Raw genomic sequence first — 17,716 nt, 5'->3', positions numbered from 1 at the left:
TTACTTGGATTTACATCATGTGCATTTGTACGTACTCTTTTGCTCGTTATTTTAAAAGTGAGCTCATTTCTTTATTTATTAATATATTTTTTTTTCATAAAAACTCTCATTAAAGCCTTAAAGTTGTAGAATCATTTCTTTATTTTTTAAATTTTTTTTCATAAAAAGTTTCATTAAAGCGCTTAAAATTGCAGAACCATTTGATATATACGGAGTATACTTTATTTCGTTCATTAATATACACAAATGCAATTATTAAGTACCTCATAGCTCCTATTTACACACCACGTGACCATAGTGGACCATATATTTTCAGTAATTTCTTAGAGAGTTAATACAATTTAAAACTAAATTTTCTTTATAAATAATTTTCTGTCTAATCTCAACGCTGGAGGGTTTCACTTCTGTTTCCGCAGATCAATTAATCTATTTTCTGTTGAATTTTTATTTATCAATCGATTGATTTTCTTCTTTTGGAATTTGTGGTTCACACTTCTCTGTTTAGGTATTGTGTGATTTGAAATTTATCAATTCTAATATGTTATGTTTTAGTTCTCCAGTGAGGTTGTTCAATTCTTGTTCTCTATGTACTCTCTCCTCTTTATCTCTATGTTTCTAGAAATTGGTTAATCCTATGATTGATATTGTTTTGATGCGTGATTTATTGGATATATATATATATATGGGATGGATTTTTGTTTCAGTTATTTGTTTGGAATTGTAATTTGAAACTAAATGTCCCTTATAAATAATTTTCTTTAATTTTAATTTTTAAAAAGGTTAATTGCATAAAACACCCCTATAGTATGTTTATAGTGCGTATCACATTCTTTATGTGTAAAAAACACCCATAAATAATTTGGTGTAAATAGGTTCCTCCTAACACATTTAATTTATAGTTTGATTAAATTTCCATTATATACACATTTTACATATTATTTAAAAATATATCATTTTATGAAATGACAAAAATAGTCATGTAATACACAAAGGGTTGTGACAAACACTGTAAATATATTATATGAGTGTTTTCTGCATTTTATAAACTATTATTGTTTTAAATCTTTTGATCTTAATATAGTTTTATCACGATTTGAATAGTATGATAATAATAAGCGATTGAACATCCATTTGTTGTTTTTTTTTTTTTTAAATAAAAATTGAATACTCATTTGTTGTTATGTAAAGAATTTTATATATATATATATTTGTGAAAATTTATTGTAAATTTTAAAGTTTAAAAAATGAAATGTATATTTAAATATAATGAATAAGTATCTTTAATTTAATTTTTTAATTATATATTTAATGAAAACTGATAAGTATATTAAAATTTAATTGGGAATATATTTTTTTCTTTTTTATAATTATAAAAGGAACAGAAGTTTTTATTCCATATGGCATATTGATATTGTACATTATTTTGACAATTGTGACAACAATATATATATATATATATATATAAAGAGAGAATCATGCATTGTTAGCGAAAATATATAGAGGGAATTTTTTTTTTTCAAAAAGGCAAGTGAAAATCTTTAAAAGTGGGTTACAGTATACATGGCACCATATATTATGAAAGATTATCAGCATACACAACCTTTGGAATAAAAAACGAATATTACAACATTATTTTATGTCACATTTTCGATTAAGGAGTGTTTTCACACCATTTTAAAATTATAGAAGTATTTTTAACAAACTTTACTGCGCAAATGTGTTTTATGAACTTGACCCATTTGAAAAAATGGGTTAGAATAAAATTTTAAATAAAATTAAAGAAAATGGGCCCAAGGGAAATTAGTTTGGGCCACTTTGGGCCGAACTAAAATGTCTCCGATTTCTTACATCGTTGGAATCCAAAACGCTTCTAGGTTTATATGCTTTGGAAGATTGAAATTGTTCAAAAACAGGATTTACACAAAAAAAAAAAAAAAAAAAAAAAAAACAACAACTAGGGTTTAGTAGAAGGAAACCAGAGAGAAGACAGTGTCCATTTTTTGAAGCGATTCATTTTTCTGTAAGGAGTAATTCGTGGTTTGATTCTATTTACTTGTTTTTGTTTCGTCTTCCGTACCCTAATTGTTCCTTTTACTTCGTATTCTTGCAGCGATGGCCGCAAATGAAGTGCTGAAAGACGAATCCGTGGATCTCTGCTGTGCGGTGGTATGTTCTTCGTGTCTTTTTTTGTCACACAATATTATTTATATATTCACGGGTGTTATTACTTATAAATAAATATTATGTATGCAGTGGAAAGAGAAATGCTCAAGATTGAATGAGCAACTTAAGGCTCTTTGGCAAGCTGTGAGCATTTATGAGCAACAACTTGAAAAATCTGAAGCTGAGAATCGCAATTTGAAGAAAGGTAAGAATGAATGTAATTATATTTGTTGTAAATTGTAGCCATTTTTTTAAGCAAGAGTTAAAATTAAACCCCTAAGCCTACTCTATTAAAGCTCCCGACTTGAATTTAACCACTGTTCCTAGTTCCTACTCTACCTTAATCTTGTCATTTTTATAGATTTTTTTAATTTTTTAATTTTTTTAGTTTTCTGTTTTAGAGTTTAACTAGCTAACATGTATTTGATGGGAAATAAGAAGTTGGTATGGAAGAGAAAAAAGAATGCGAAAATTGTAGGCAAGTACATGAAGAGGACCCCTAGAAGACATCATAATGGGATGACAAAGCAAAATGCAAATTATTTTTCTTAAGGGAAAAAAAAAATACGGAAATAGAATAATGCATTTAAGTAGAAGGGCTGGTCAAACAAAGTTCGAATAGTAGCCATTTCAGTCAGATGGTCCACCTCAGATTCATCATTCTAGGTTTCTCTTTGTGAGACTGTGTTAGTGCCTCGTTGAATCATGATTCTCCATTCAGAGGGTGAAATCTCCACTGTACTTGGGATGATCACTTGCTTGCAAACCACTATTGAGTTGATACTCAGTGACGGACCCAGAAAATTTGGTGAGGGGGGGCGAATTTTTAATTTGTGGGTACAAGATTATATGATGGGTTCATTTTTGTAATTTTAATGGGGTTTTTTTCATAAATTTTAAAAAATTTTAAGTATAAAATGAAAAAAAAAAATCAGTGGGGCAAATTATAATTATAGTGGTGGCATCTTCATAAATTATCAAAATTTGAAGTATAAAATGCTGAAAAAAAAGAATCCAGTGGGGGCGAATTGTAATTTTTGGGGGGGCATTTTCATAAATTTCAAAAAAATTAGGATATAAAATGAAAATATTAAAAATTCAGAGGCGGCATCCGCCCCCCCCTAGTCCCATGCTGGGTCCGTCCCTGTTGATACTTGATATCATTCTTCCCCAAAATGGAGAACCTCTATTTATAGCTTCCTGATGGTTCCATGGCAAACCTGGAAGATCTTCTTATATATATATATATATATATCATACATAATATATAGCTTGATATGAATTTGATAAGAATGCACATGCACTCAGATGGGTGTGCATCCCCAGGAAAGGCTTCTGCTGGAGTACCTCGTTGAGACCATTTATTTTTTGGTTGAATTTCACTTCAATGATTCAATCTAGACATGTTTGGCTTTTTATTTCAAGGTGCATGTTTGTGTTTCATTTTTTTTTCATATATAAACACACACACAGAAATATATTTATACAAATAGATGAATAAGTGAATAACATCATTGTTTTTTTTTATATTTCATTTACCAGTGACAGAAGAAGAAAGACTTCTGGCAGAAATTTTAACAGATGAGAAAGCAAAAGAATCGGCTATTCGAGTTTCTTTGGAGAATGAGATTTCTGCTCTGAAGTCTGAGATTCTTTTATTGCTGCAAAAAGCAGGCCCACAAGGTCAAGCTATGGAAAGGGAAATAATGCTTCTTGAAACGCATGTTTCAGAAGGGGAAACAGAAATAATTCAACTCAAGGAGGTTCTTGCTAAAGAGAGAACGAGGGCAGATTGAGAGGAAGAAAGCTGAGGCAGCGAAGAAGAAAGCTAATGAAGCACAGAAAAGTGTAAAAGAAGAGAAAAGTAGGGCTGATGAGGATAAGAGATTTGCCAATATCGAAAGAGAAAAGGCTGAGGAAAACAGACTTCGGTTGGAGACGTTAAATGGTGAAGCCGATGAAATGAGATCAAAATTGGTTCTGGAGACACGTAAGTCTGAAGAGGCAAGGAAGAAGCTTGAGGTAGAAAGACAAAAGACAATCAAAGAGAAAAAATGTGCAGATTTGGAGATGGCCAAGGCAGAAGAGCAAAGGAAGCTTGCAGAAATGAATAGGAAGATGGAAATGGATGAAAAATGTCATGCTGATAAGTTGTCTCAGCAGTTGGAAGAGCATAAACGAGAGATTGAGAAACTACAGAAGGAGATATATGAACGTGTATCCTCCAGAAAATTGGTTGAAGCTGCTGCTTGCTTACGTGATAAACAGACGAGTGTTGATACTGAAAAGGCAAGCAAAATGCTTGGGAAAGAAAGCAGATTGCAACTAGAGAGAAAAAACATGCGGGTTCAGAGATGAGCAACGCAGAAAAGCTGGGAAAGGTTGCAGAGGAGAATAGAAAGAAGGCCATGGAAGAAAAGCATCGTGCTGATCAGTTAGCTCTACAGTTAGAAGATAATGAAAGAAGGATAAAGGAACTGCAGAAGGAGATATTTGAATTTCAGTCTTCTAAAACATTGGTTGAGGCTCATGTCAAACCACCTGATAGAATTGTGAATGCTGAAACTGCTAAAAGGAAGCTGCTGAAAAAGCAATTGAGGTTTGAAAAGATGCAAGTAAAGCATGCCAAACAAGTGGCGAAACTGGAAATGGGTCGTAATAATATTCTACGACAAGAACTGAGCTGCTTAAAACAGGAATTAGTTCAATTTTCACTTCGCCTGGAGATACTAGATAAGAACTTCTTGCACAGTGATGAAGGCATAGATGATCTGGCAAAGGTTAGTCTCCCTTTTTCTTATTATTTTTTTAAAGCTCTTATGTATTTTTTCTGAATTGGAATATTATTGATTAGTTTGGTGTTTTGGTGATGGCATTTTTCTATGAAAAAAGAGCATACAGGTTTCTGATGTTTGTTATTGCAACCTATACTGGTTGATTTTTACTCAGAAGCAAGTTTTGCTGTAAGTACACTTTAACTTAGGTATTCTCCTGATGGCTGTTTTGTTTAATAACCCGGTGGGTGATAAAAGCCTGTTAGAGCTAACACTACTAGATTGCATCATAGATCATTTCTTTCTTCTTTATTTTTTTATTCTTAGTTGGTACTCACACACACATGCCTCCACGGAGGCTTGAACCCCTGACCTCCCTTTGGTAAGTAGGGGTCTGGTACCGCTGGCCTGTTGGTTAGATCATTTCTTATGTGTAATGCAAAGCATAGACAATCTCCTTAATGATTTGTTTGCTGAAAATTTTGTGTTATTTGCAGACTGGCAGCCTCTCTAATACGCAAAGCTTAAATTTGAAGAAATCTTTTGCTATAGAACCATGTCAGATGAAACATTGTGTTGAAAATGAGATTGTAAAGTCTAGTTGCAGAAAAGTAGATGCCTCTGTCAAGGAAACCGTAGAATGTGCTGCACCATTGCTCCCTATTTCTGGAGGGACCTGTAGTCAATCCATCTCAGGTACTGATTCTAAATTGGAGCCTCTGCTTAGAGGTTCTAACAAAAAATTCTTACAGAGTTCCGCCATAAATTCCAGCATGGCATCGTTTTCTGATAGGCCGTTGATGGGCTCACAGGAAAGATGGAGTTCTTCTCTCACTACATCAGCTAATTATTCTGAAGAGAAATCAAATTTACAGCCATCTATTTCCAGTATATCTGGTGACGTTATGGAGCTGAGGTTCAATGGAAATCTTGCAATGGTGTTTGAAAATAGTGTTGGAAGCCCCAGTAACGTAGATTCTGCTGGGAGGAAGGTTGGCCAAGGTAAGAAGAGAAAGATAATCCTTGATGCAGTTGAATCTGTTGAACATATGTATTCTGAGCCTAGAAGTTGCATCTGCAGAAAGAAGAGAAATGTTCTGTGTTGAAATGTATGTTAAATAGTCAAATGGATAGAGCCTTGGAAGAGGAAAGGTTCTTGGTAGCTAACCCACAAGGCAATTTATATGCTAAGGACATTTCTTACAAGAAGAGAAAGGCATCTTCTGGCAAGGAATTAAATATGCATTATTGGCATGAATCAGATGGGCAAAAGGATGGCACTGAAGATGGTAATATTTGTGCCGAAGCTTCCCCATGCTCCAATAAGTTAACAGGAGGTGCTCAGACATGCATGGATGGTATACTTGATAATGCTGAGAACAATCAGGAAATATGGGGAAATTTTGAGAATGTTGCTAATGGGGCCTATATGAAATTGCTCGACTAGGATGGTGCTGTTGACGAAGAATGTTACCGTGTAGCAACTGAAATTCCATTATCACCTACTCTTCCTGAAATTGAATTTAAAAGTAACGAGGCATTTGTAGTTGACAACTCTATGTGGTCAGTAGATGGCAGTTCGTATGGGGGATTTTCTAGTGAAAAGGACAATCTGGTGCCTTCTTGCGGCTTTGATGTCATCAATGTGGAGATTGATTCCAATAAGTTCAAATCTAATGGTACCTGTGGGACTTCTCCCTTATTGCATATGAGTGATGGTTTCGATAAGTCTTTTGAGGGCTCAGAGAATTGTGATAATTGTAAACATAACATTGTGTATGTGGGCGATGCTTCTGTTTGCCAGATTTGGGACTCAGGTGCTGAGTTGGGGATGTCAAATGCAACTATGTCTGAAAATAAGGAGCCAAAGATTTCACATGAAAGTGAACTTAGATTTGCAAGTGATAATCTTCCCAAATTTTATGTTGTGGTTTCAGATATCAAGGACAGATGCAGCATTTCTAGGATATTTTGTGCCACCAGAACGTGTATGGTTCAGTGCTTTATGGTATCACAGTCAGCTCAGGTGGTGCAAAAGATTTTGTCTGCTCTTCTTGAGATTAAAGATCTTTTACCCAGGTAGGTGATTCATTCAAATTCTAGTAGGTAAACCAGTTATCTTGTGGAGTTATTATCTATTTTGTAGACTTCAGTGCTATCGTGACTGTTACTTGATATTGATTTTCTACTGTGGTTGTTAGTTGGTGAAACAATTACCATATAAATATTGTGCTCTAGGGGATGATGGTAGTAGGTGCTAATTGATTTTGTTTCTTTATTGGTTTTGTTTTCTGTTAATCGTTTCCAGGGAGAAGGTTTGTGTTTTCTTTTCACTGCTTTTGAACAATTTCTCTGGGATTGCTTTGGGGAACCTTGGAAACTTCCTAAAGAGTGGTGCTGTCCACTTCTTAGATTCTTTTGCTGAAGAAATTAGTGCAGGTTTGTTCGGTTATTGGATGATTGTTAATTTTTGTAATATTTTATCCGGATAATTAATCTTTCATTATTTTCACTTGAATTTATAATGCTCTCGATGTGTAGTGATGTCTGATGTGGAGAAAAGAAGCATGTTTGCAGAATTATGCCACTTGGATGATCTGCTTACACTCATTGAGGATTTTCTTATAGATCAAAAAGTTCTTGTGTATAGTGATGTGGATTCTGATTTATCAGTTGTTTGTAATTCAAAAGTCAGCATCCTTCTGAATGGTACGGATATAGTCTTGTCCTCTGAAACAGCTTCGACTCACCAGTTGGTTGCTGGGGGCATTGTATTAGCATCAATATGTGCAGCAGTTGACCACATGGGTTTTATATGTGAGGCTTCATACAACATTTTGAGGATGCAGAAGTTTGATGCTTCGTTGATGCTGACTGTTCTTCATGTTTTTGCTCATATCTGTGGATCTAAGTATTTTAGTCTTGACAACTACAGTTTATTAATGACTGTGTTGAAATCTTTAGTTATGTTTTTTGAGAGAGCAACTTTACCGAGTGATTCTGCTTGCGGTCTTCCATCTCTTACGGAGGTCCGGGCTGGATTTCCTTCTTGTACCAAATGCCCTTTTTCCAAGGGTGCAGTTTCCATGGATACTGTTGTTTCACTGCTCTTGGAAAAGTTTCAGAACTTCACCTTTTCCGGTTCCATGCATCAAGATCTGATGCAATCAGTCAAATTTTCAAAATCTGAAGCCATTTCCATCGAGGAGAAAGCTGGACAAAATTCAGGTCATGAAGAAGTCCATTCTGACCTTTATATGAACTGCAACTTATGCTGTTGTCTAAATAAATCTGGGTTGCTCACTACTCAATCAATTCTGTCCTTGGTGAGACTTTGTGCCACTTGAGTGATATCCTGTCCCTAGTTGAGCTGGTATCATGCAAGATGGTACGAGTTTAAACTTTTCTGGGTGTACATTATGCTTTGTCATGTTTCATTCTGATTATCAGTTGTTATGTTGGGTAAGTGTGCATTGGATGATGCCTTTTCTGACTTGATTTGGCGGCCCTGTAATCAGGGTGTTATTTTCCAATGAAATTTTCCCGAAATTGGATTTTATTTTTAAATTCTAATTTTCCTGGGAATTTTTTAATTTTTTTGGTGTTCCTGGTTTTAAAACATTCAGTTGGGTTTTGAGTCTCACAGGGAAAGCAAGGTGAAAAATGAAATGCTTGGTAGCTGTAACTTGTAAGTTAATTAAAATGATTTATTTTCACTTCAAGGAAAAATATATTTAACGTATGGCAAAATATCTGTTATAATGGGTCATTAGGTGGAGAATTAATATAGGATCAATCCTCATATTACAATTTGGCCTTTTCACAAGTATTATTTTCAATAGCAACTGCAACTCTTTAATTTGGTTTTTATTTTCATTTCGTGTTCTTGTACAACGTATTCTAGGAGAATTATTCTGACCTATTACCTACTTTTTTCTATTTCTTGCCATGCAGAGCTGGGATTGGACATGCAACAACATCGTTTCGCCGCTGTTAAAAAAGTTGGAATCATGCATCCCAGAAAATTATTCAGCTGCTATTTTAATTCTTCTTGGTCATCTGGGAAGGTAAAAAATTTGTTATTGCTTTATTGAAATTTAATAAATGAATGATATTGTTTGTCCCGAAATAATTTATCATCTTCTTCACAAATTAATTATGTTATTGCTTTATTGCAATATAAGCAATGAATGATATTGTTTGGAACATATTATTGTTATCTGCTTAAGGAACATGGTCAACTTGGCATTCTGGTTTGGGGCTGATATATGTTCCTGAAATAATTTATTCTCTCCTTCACAAATTTTTATTATTATTAATATTTTTTTTTTTTTTTGGGGGAATTCCAACTTTTTAAGGGGATATGCATTTAATACATTGTCTCTTTCCAATTCCAAGTTAATATTATTGATGTGGGGAAGTTTTCAGAACCTAAGCATAATTTAGTAAAATTATTTGTGCATTAATTATTAAAAAGGAAAACTGTGAAGAGCACTCATTTGGTGATGGGTTGGTAATGGTTCTATGTACTTTGTTATTATGGCTTATTTAGGATTTTTCCCACTAAATGTGATTGATCATATGCGGGATTCATTTACTAAGGTGATTGATAAAAAAAATATAGAGCACACTGAAAAAGGACCTGCTCAGTGTATTTGTTTACTTATGAAAAGCATATGATGTGGTCCTGAGCGATGTAAGAATGTGTGTATCAACTAGATATAGATGATTTAAATCAAGAACACATGTTGTGGAGATGTAACTAGTTGAGAACTGTGGGAGGAGAGAATCAGTGAAATTTCTAATAATAGTAGGCTTGCATCAAGAATCTGAGTTGAGTATTTACGCTTTTGGATTACGTAATGATGGGCTTAGTAGGCATGTTGTTGTTGTGTATGTTGTTAGCTGGTGACAGTTTTAATTGGTGAATCTAGTGGGTCTGGGAAATTCATTTTGGCATGTACAGTATAGTCCAACTTATGCAACAACATAGAAGAGTGATTTGGTCCAAGCCGAAGGTGCCAAAAAAGGACATGTGGAAGGCCAAAAAGATCATTGATAAGGTTCTGAGAAATGACATGACTATTTTTTATTTAATCAAGATTACGCCTTTACAAAAGTCAATTGGAGATGGCGTATCCATGCAACTGACCTAAATAGTTAGGATTAATGCTTGTTGAGCTGAGCGATAGTGGGGCTTATGTATTAGGAAAGTTGGGTGGCTGTGAGGTGTCGATATAAAGAATCGTAATTACTTGCTTTTGACAAAGGAGAATTAAATCCAATCCTCCATGTCAAAAAAAAATCCAGAATTAAATCCAATCCTCCTTGTCAAAAAAAGATCCAATTATTAGTAGACTAATTACCCTCATGGCGGTTTGGGTGGATGATTATCCACCCAAGTAACAAAATAGCTTCTTGTTTCAATTTTTTTTATACTTTTCCTATAACACCCCTTTCGGGTGGTGGTTCTATTTGGTATCTAAGCATCTTCCTTGTGACTGCAACAGTTTGGGCGGGGTGGTGTTCTCAATACTTAGGAACTTTCTGAAGATCAAAGTCGCTACATGGCTAAGTGATACAAGAAAATGACAAATTTAGGAAGATTTTAGCAAGCTTATCAAATTTGTAATATATTTATAGTCTAGTACTGTGTATGTGTCCCACCTAGGTGGGCTTTTAGGAGGTGAAAACTAGAGAGAGACCTGACATTTGGCTTAATTTCTGTGATGTTGTGGCCCAAATTTGGTGCCAGGTCGCATTTCAGCCCACTTTTGACCTGTTGGATGAGCTTTGTGTGGGCCCAAGCCCTTCAAAGCTTTGGTGGTTCGGGGGGCTTGCCCCGAGGGAATTTTTTACCCGTTTTTGCTTGTGGTTTATGGACCCTAATTAGTAATCTCTTGTAGTCCGATTTATGAGGGCGTTTAGGGTTTGGAGTGGATAGAGCAAGAGACATTGAAAATCGTGTAGAAAGAGAGTGAGGGGCTGAAACTTGTAATCTCCAATATTACACAGTGAAGACTTTCGCCGGATCTCCACCATGGACATAGGTTTTGCAGAACCACGTATAAATCGTTGTGTTCTTAGTGTGTGGTGTGTTTACTTTTCTATCATGTTTCGTGATTGTTGCTTGGGTTTGCTGCTTTTGTCATAACAATTTTGTACAAAGTGGCTACTTTAAGACTTATTATATACACATCCTCATGTTTATCACCTATCAGGCAATGCTGGAATTATTTGGTTGAGATTCATGGCTTTATACCCAATGTTCCATATTTCAAAGTGAGATGCCAAAAAATAAATAAATAAAAGGGAAAAAGGAAAACAAAAAAAATTAATTGGATTGTTACGTGGGCAAGATTCAGTTGAGATCTAAGTCCTGTTTAATATAAAGACCAATAAATAAATAGGGAGTAATTTTGGAAGATGATCCCACTGCCCATATTGTTGTTAGGTTTAAGAATTACCACACGGATGCATCTGAGGCAGCCAGGAAGGACATGTTGACTTATATTTGATGAAACCATTGTCTTAGAGATGCTGTGGTCCTTGTTACTCAGTTGAATCCCGTCACTTTCAATGAACAAGGTGGGGGGCTCAACTCTGATAGAGGTAGTCCATTGGAAAAGAATGTATTTTATCTATGTGGTACTAAATGGAGGAAAATATAGTAAGATTGAGCGAGTTTAGCTGCACTTAAATGGTCTAGGCTAAGCTTACAATTTTTTGATGTTCTATCTGTTTAGCCTTGTCATTTTTACATATTCCTCTCACTCGCTATCATTTGCTCTATATCTTGCAGATGTAAACATAATTATGTATTTTCTTTGCAGGCTTGGAGTTGATGCTAATGGATATGATGACATTGGAGTTGGAAACTTGAGCTCTTGGTTGTCTTCGTTTTTTATGTCAGAACTCTACAAGAAAATTGGGTCTTTCTATCCGAATTGCTGCCATAACTGCTTTACTCGGGCTTCTTCCTGTCAAATTTGAAGACCTCGTTAAGAGTAATATCGAGTTTCCAGCAACTGTCAGTAAATCTCTTCCTGTTGATTGTATAAGGGAGTGGTTTTCTTTATTGAGCAATGAGCAACAGTCCTTGTTATTTGGCATTCTTCAATCTGCCGGCATGACCTATTGTGGAACTGGATAGTTTACTATGATGTGTGCTCTGGCCCAAGTTTGAATGGGACACTTCATTCCATAAAGCCCGCCCAATTGCCACCCCACTGTACATGCCATCATCCCATTGATCTCCGCCTTGGCCACCGAATGGCACAACATCTCACCAGTCCGGTAGCATGCACCGATTGAATCAAGACAATAACCGGACCTTCTGTATTGTTAGCAGCTGGTGAGGGGTCAAACATGAAATATTTCCCTATTTCAGTGCCGAAAGGTTCCATATGATTTTTTACTACTGCTATGAAATGTGAGTGATCGACAAGAGGCTTCCACGGAATCCTAGAATTTTGCCATTTATGAATGGAAATTTGAAGTATTTTCCCTTTTCTGTTCCAAATGGTCCATATATATATGTTGTTATATTGCTTTCAAATGTGAGAGATTGAACAGAGTGAACCGCAGAATCTGAACATTAGTAGTCCCAGATTTTTTTTTTTTTTTTTGACAAGTCAATAGTAGCCCCAGATTGAAAGTACATTCTATATATTTTCCCATGGATCTCTTCCGTGATCTCCAAAGGGACCCAACTTTTTGCATGGGAAAACTATATTGAAGGTATATATGTGTGCGCGAGCAGTGATCTCTTGTTTATCGTGGAGGAAGAAAATTATTTTGCAAAAAGATAAAAATAGAAATCTTGAAATCACGTCTATTAGATTTTTGTTTTCTTTGAAAAAAATAATAATTAAGGTCAGAAAATTGCATTTATGACTTAATATTAAAGTTGACATTTTTTATTTATTTGTTTAAATGTGAAAAAGAAATTAAAAATTACACTATTGACATACAAAACATTGACTCAAAAATAATAAAAATAAATCACAATTTTAATTCCCTAAATGCATGCTATTTAAAAATTAAAAATTTAATCTATTTTTCTCTTACCTTTTTGTCACAAATTGTCTCCTCTTCCATATTAATTTTGTTTTTGCCTTTTTTTTTTTTTTTTTTTTTTCAAATACAGATCTAGTCCAAGCCCATATAGAACAAAACTTACCAGACCCAATCCCAACCCATTGAACTGTTTCCAGACCAATATAGATCTAGTCCAAGCCCACATGGAACAAAACTTACCATACCCAATCCCAACCCGTTGAACTGTTTACAGACCAATATAGATCTAGTCCAAGCCCATATATAACAAAACTACCCGACCCAATTCCAACCCATTGAACTGTTTCCAGACCAATTTAGATATATTCCAAGTCCATATAGAACAAAACTTACCAGACCCAATTCCAACCCCTGAATTGTTTCCAGAGAAATTTAGATATATTCCAAGTCCATGTAGAACAAAACTTACCAGACCCAATTCCAACCCCTGAATTGTTTCCAGATCTATTTACATCTAGTCCAAGCCTATATAGAACAAAACTGACCAGACCCAATCCCAACCTTATGGGTAAGGCCTCCATTGAACTTTTTCTAGACCAAACTAGATCTAGTCGAAGCCCATATAGAACAAAATTTTCAACCCATAGAACTTTTCTCTAGATGGATTGGGCCAACCCAAATTTTTAAGCTCAAAACAATATGATACAGGAAAGATTATTATGTGCACAGAATCAAAAGGTAATTCAAAACCTCTCTCTCTCTCTCTCTCTCTCTCTCTCTCTATATATATATATATATATATATATACTCTATTTTTGTCAAACCAAAAGATTATTATAAAAAAGAAATATCCAAGTTTAACTATAAAGTTTTTATCTTTTAATAGACAATGACATTTATATTTAGTGCGGATGATAGTGTAATATGAGAGGGTTATAAAAGACTAATATGTTTTTTCTTTTCCTTAAAAAAATTATTTATGATTATAAGATTACAAAAACTTAAAAGTCTATAAGAAAAATTATTAGATAGTATTTAGACCATTTACTCTTGCCAGTTTAAATCCAAGCTCTCCGGTTGAAAAAAGTGAACACACACAAGTAAATACGCCATACTATATTATAAAGTGATTGAACTAGATTATCAAGTTATGGATGTTCAATGATCATCTAATAATTTCTACAAGGGAATAACATTTTCTTTTTGTACCAATTTGGAATGGTTTTTTAAATGATGATTTAAATATGAAAAATGATATGTAGTCCAATTAATCTGACTGTTTAATGTGAGTGAATGTTGACATAATGATGATATCTACTAACTGTACAAGAGGGGACAGTCTTAAACAACAATAATTTGCCTGGCTGTCAAACATCAAGTGATTGATGCAATTTAATCTATTTTTCTCTTATTACTTTGGCAATGACGACTTTAGAATTAAGTGATTGATGCAATTTTTTAACAATTTTTTTTTTTTTCAAAGAAAACAAAAATTCTGTTTAATGGTGAGATGTGATTTTTAGAGAACTATTATTATTATTTTTATTTTTATTTTTATTTTTGTATTTACTTTTTATTGTTGTAATTAGTGATATTAGTAAGAATTAAATTTGAAAACTAAAAATAGTGACTGTGAATTTGTATTAAAAAGAAAGTATACAGAAGAGTTTAGAACATGACTATTAAATTTAATATAATGGTTGTTTATAGAAGGTAGGGAAGAATTTTTTTGATGTTTGTTTGCATCTTGCATGGAAGCTAACCTTTGCCTTTACTTTGTTTTCTCTTCCTCTTCATACTATCACGCAATACTCTCTCTCTCCTCTTCATACTATCACGCAATACTCTCTCTCTCTCTCTCTCTCTCTCTCTCAAAGTCTCACAGTCACTTTCCACCTCACTCACCTAACTTAATCAAACACTTAAAAAACCTTCACTCACGAAATAATCCATCTCTGGATCACACATTGAGAACCACTCGTCTAATCTTTCTTCACCCTTTCGTGCAATCCATTTGTTCTCTCTATAAAAGGAACCCACCCACACACTCATCACTTCAAAAACACACACACTTCCTCCATTAATTCTAAGCAGGAATTCTCTCTTCAATTCAAACCCCCCATTTTACCACCATTAACTTGGTGACATTATTAACAGGCAAGGTGTCCTTCATGAGTTCGTGCTCGTGTCCATTGCCACAAAATCAGGCAGGGACGACTTCAGCTACGGGCAACCACTTGGGTGTCGAATTCGCAGAAGCCCATTCTTGTTGCCCAAGTCCACCCTGTTTTGGTGCATGTCCACAACCAAACACGCACAACAGTGGAGACATCAGGTATGCCTCTATCAGAATGTGAACTTTTCCATGGCAAGATGTCCTTCCGTCAATAGTGCTGTCGTTTCCTGGAATGGCACACCAGCTGCAATGGTCTCCGAGATCACATCCATCAATGATTGGAGGCAAACAGGTGGCTCGATCACCTATAGAAACATTTACAAAAATAGAGCGTAAAGGGGAACGACTTCCCCCAACGACTCCAACTACTTTTGAATTTAAATATGCAAACCTAGCTATCGAGTGCTCTAAGTCGGCACTAAAGTTGAAGATGAATGAATCATCATGGCAGGCTTTGCCTATGAAAGCAGTATGGTTGAGACCAAAGTCACACAAATATTCCTTTTCAATGGTTGTTGCTCTCATGCTCTCTTTACCACGTAGAACACTAAAGTTGGAGACGAATGAATCATCATTACGGATGATCATTTTAGTGGCCGGCTTCGCCTATGCAAGTAATATGGTTGAAACTTAAGTCACACAATCCGTCTCAATGGGTGCCGCTCTCACGTTCCGAGTGCGCTCTTTTTTTCACTTTGTGTGACTTAGATTCTACCGCTTTCGCTCTTTGCTTTCGCTCCCACCCTGTGTAACTTAGGTTAATTAAGGCAACCATAATAAACGCTAGGAATATTTGCATATTGACTGAAGAGATGGGGATGCAGAGTTGGAATGAACGGTAAAACAATGTTTCTTAGGTTGTCAATGCTGATTATACGATTTACCACAAACTTTGCATGAGCATGTTAGCTATGCTGCAGCTGAACAATACCTTTTAAGCTTGTTCACCATACTTCGTAATTATACAACATTGAAAGATTACTAACTCAGTCCAGTAATTCATCTCACCATGCACCATGCTCCTTCAGAATGTATTTGGAATTGCAGTCAGACCTGCCAACGGATGTAACATAGGTGCTACGAATTTGAATATCGGAATGTGTGTGTATATATATATATATATATATATATATGGAAAAAAATACCATAGAGTGGGCCGGGCCAGGACAGGGTCACAGGGGCATCCACTGGCTCGACCGTTGTATATAATAACCTAGAGAACCATTACCTGGCTAAGAAACCCTAGAAGCCATGGGAAACATCCAGCAAAAAGTGAGAGCAAATAAGGATGAAAAGAAGAATGAAAAATTGTTTATGGAGCTTGCCAAGGAGAAAATGTGGGTCAGATGTCCTGGATGTAAATCCTACGTTGACCGTCTTACGCCATTCACCAATGTTACTTGCAGGTTCTCTCTACCTCTCTCTATATATTATATATATACACACACAGACATATAAGTTGTAATTAGGCCAGCATGACACTTGAGGCTAGGAGAAGTGCCATGATTTTATTTCCCCGGGTAGATGTACCTTTTTTTTATATATAAAATAATACAAAATAATACGGAAATTAAAGAGTATTAGAAAGATAAATACTTAAATAATAAATGATCAAAATAAGATTGATAATAGTTTCATTATATACCATCACAACTGTCTTAGACCGATCTTTATATTTTGAATTTACACATACTGAGCTAATAAAATTGCAATACTAAATTTAAATAAGAAGAAAAAAAATGTTACATACATGATATCTTATCTTGTGCTCTCAAGATTATCTCAGGAGATACGTATTGAATTGTAGTCCCTTGTTGGGCAGTGATTTGTTTATCAATGGGAATATATATATATATATAAAAGTATACATAACGTTCCACACCCAAGCCTACCTTGGCTCCGCGCCCTACATGCCGCACACGAAAATAGGATCCTCTCAAGGATTATGGATAATTGTTACAAGTCCCACATGTATGGGATTCGATACGAGTATATATAAGTCGGGTGTTAGTCTCACTTAATAATTTGGTCAGATTGTAAAGCATGACCCATATATATATAAGTATACATCACGTTCCACTCCCTTGCCTACCTTGGCTCCGTGCCTTGCATGCCACACATGAAAATAGGATCCTCTCATGGATTATGGTTGGTTGTTACAAGTTCCACATTAATGGGATTTGAAATAGGTATATGTGGATTGGGTGTTAATCCCACTTAACAGCTTTGATCAAATCGTAAAGCACGGTCCCCTTACGATTGGTTAGAGTAAGACACAGTCCTTAATCTGGTGTCACGTCCCTTATTAATAGCATAAAAGAGTCCCATTTAAGGATCTTGGTGTTGAGACTAGACTCAGTTCTCGATCACAACGAGAATTTTGTAAGTTCGAATGGAAGAAAATGTTAAAAATCCCACATCGAATCCAAATAAGATTTAAAATTGATATACACACACATATATATATATATATATTTGGTTAAAAGGGTAAGCATTAATAAAAGGGTATATATTCATTTGCTTTGTTGTGCTGCATACCTCAAACTATAAAAGAGCAGAGAGAGAACTTAAATTCATGTCCAAT

General features: G+C 35.0%; 1 pseudogene; it reads left to right on the top strand.

Annotated features, from left to right (window-relative positions):
* Positions 1-1,838: 1,838 nt before the first annotated feature.
* Positions 1,839-12,459, top strand: LOC132274651 (uncharacterized; annotated as a pseudogene).
* Positions 12,460-17,716: the final 5,257 nt, after the last annotated feature.

Source organism: Cornus florida, unplaced genomic scaffold (genome assembly GCF_030987335.1).
Source record: "Cornus florida cultivar Cherokee Brave unplaced genomic scaffold, ASM3098733v1 CherokeeBrave_3.0.0_Hap2_Chr01, whole genome shotgun sequence".
In the NCBI taxonomy this organism is placed as follows: domain Eukaryota; kingdom Viridiplantae; phylum Streptophyta; class Magnoliopsida; order Cornales; family Cornaceae; genus Cornus; species Cornus florida.
Note: the sequence above shows the minus strand (reverse complement) of the source record. Positions and strands in the feature narration are given on the sequence as shown.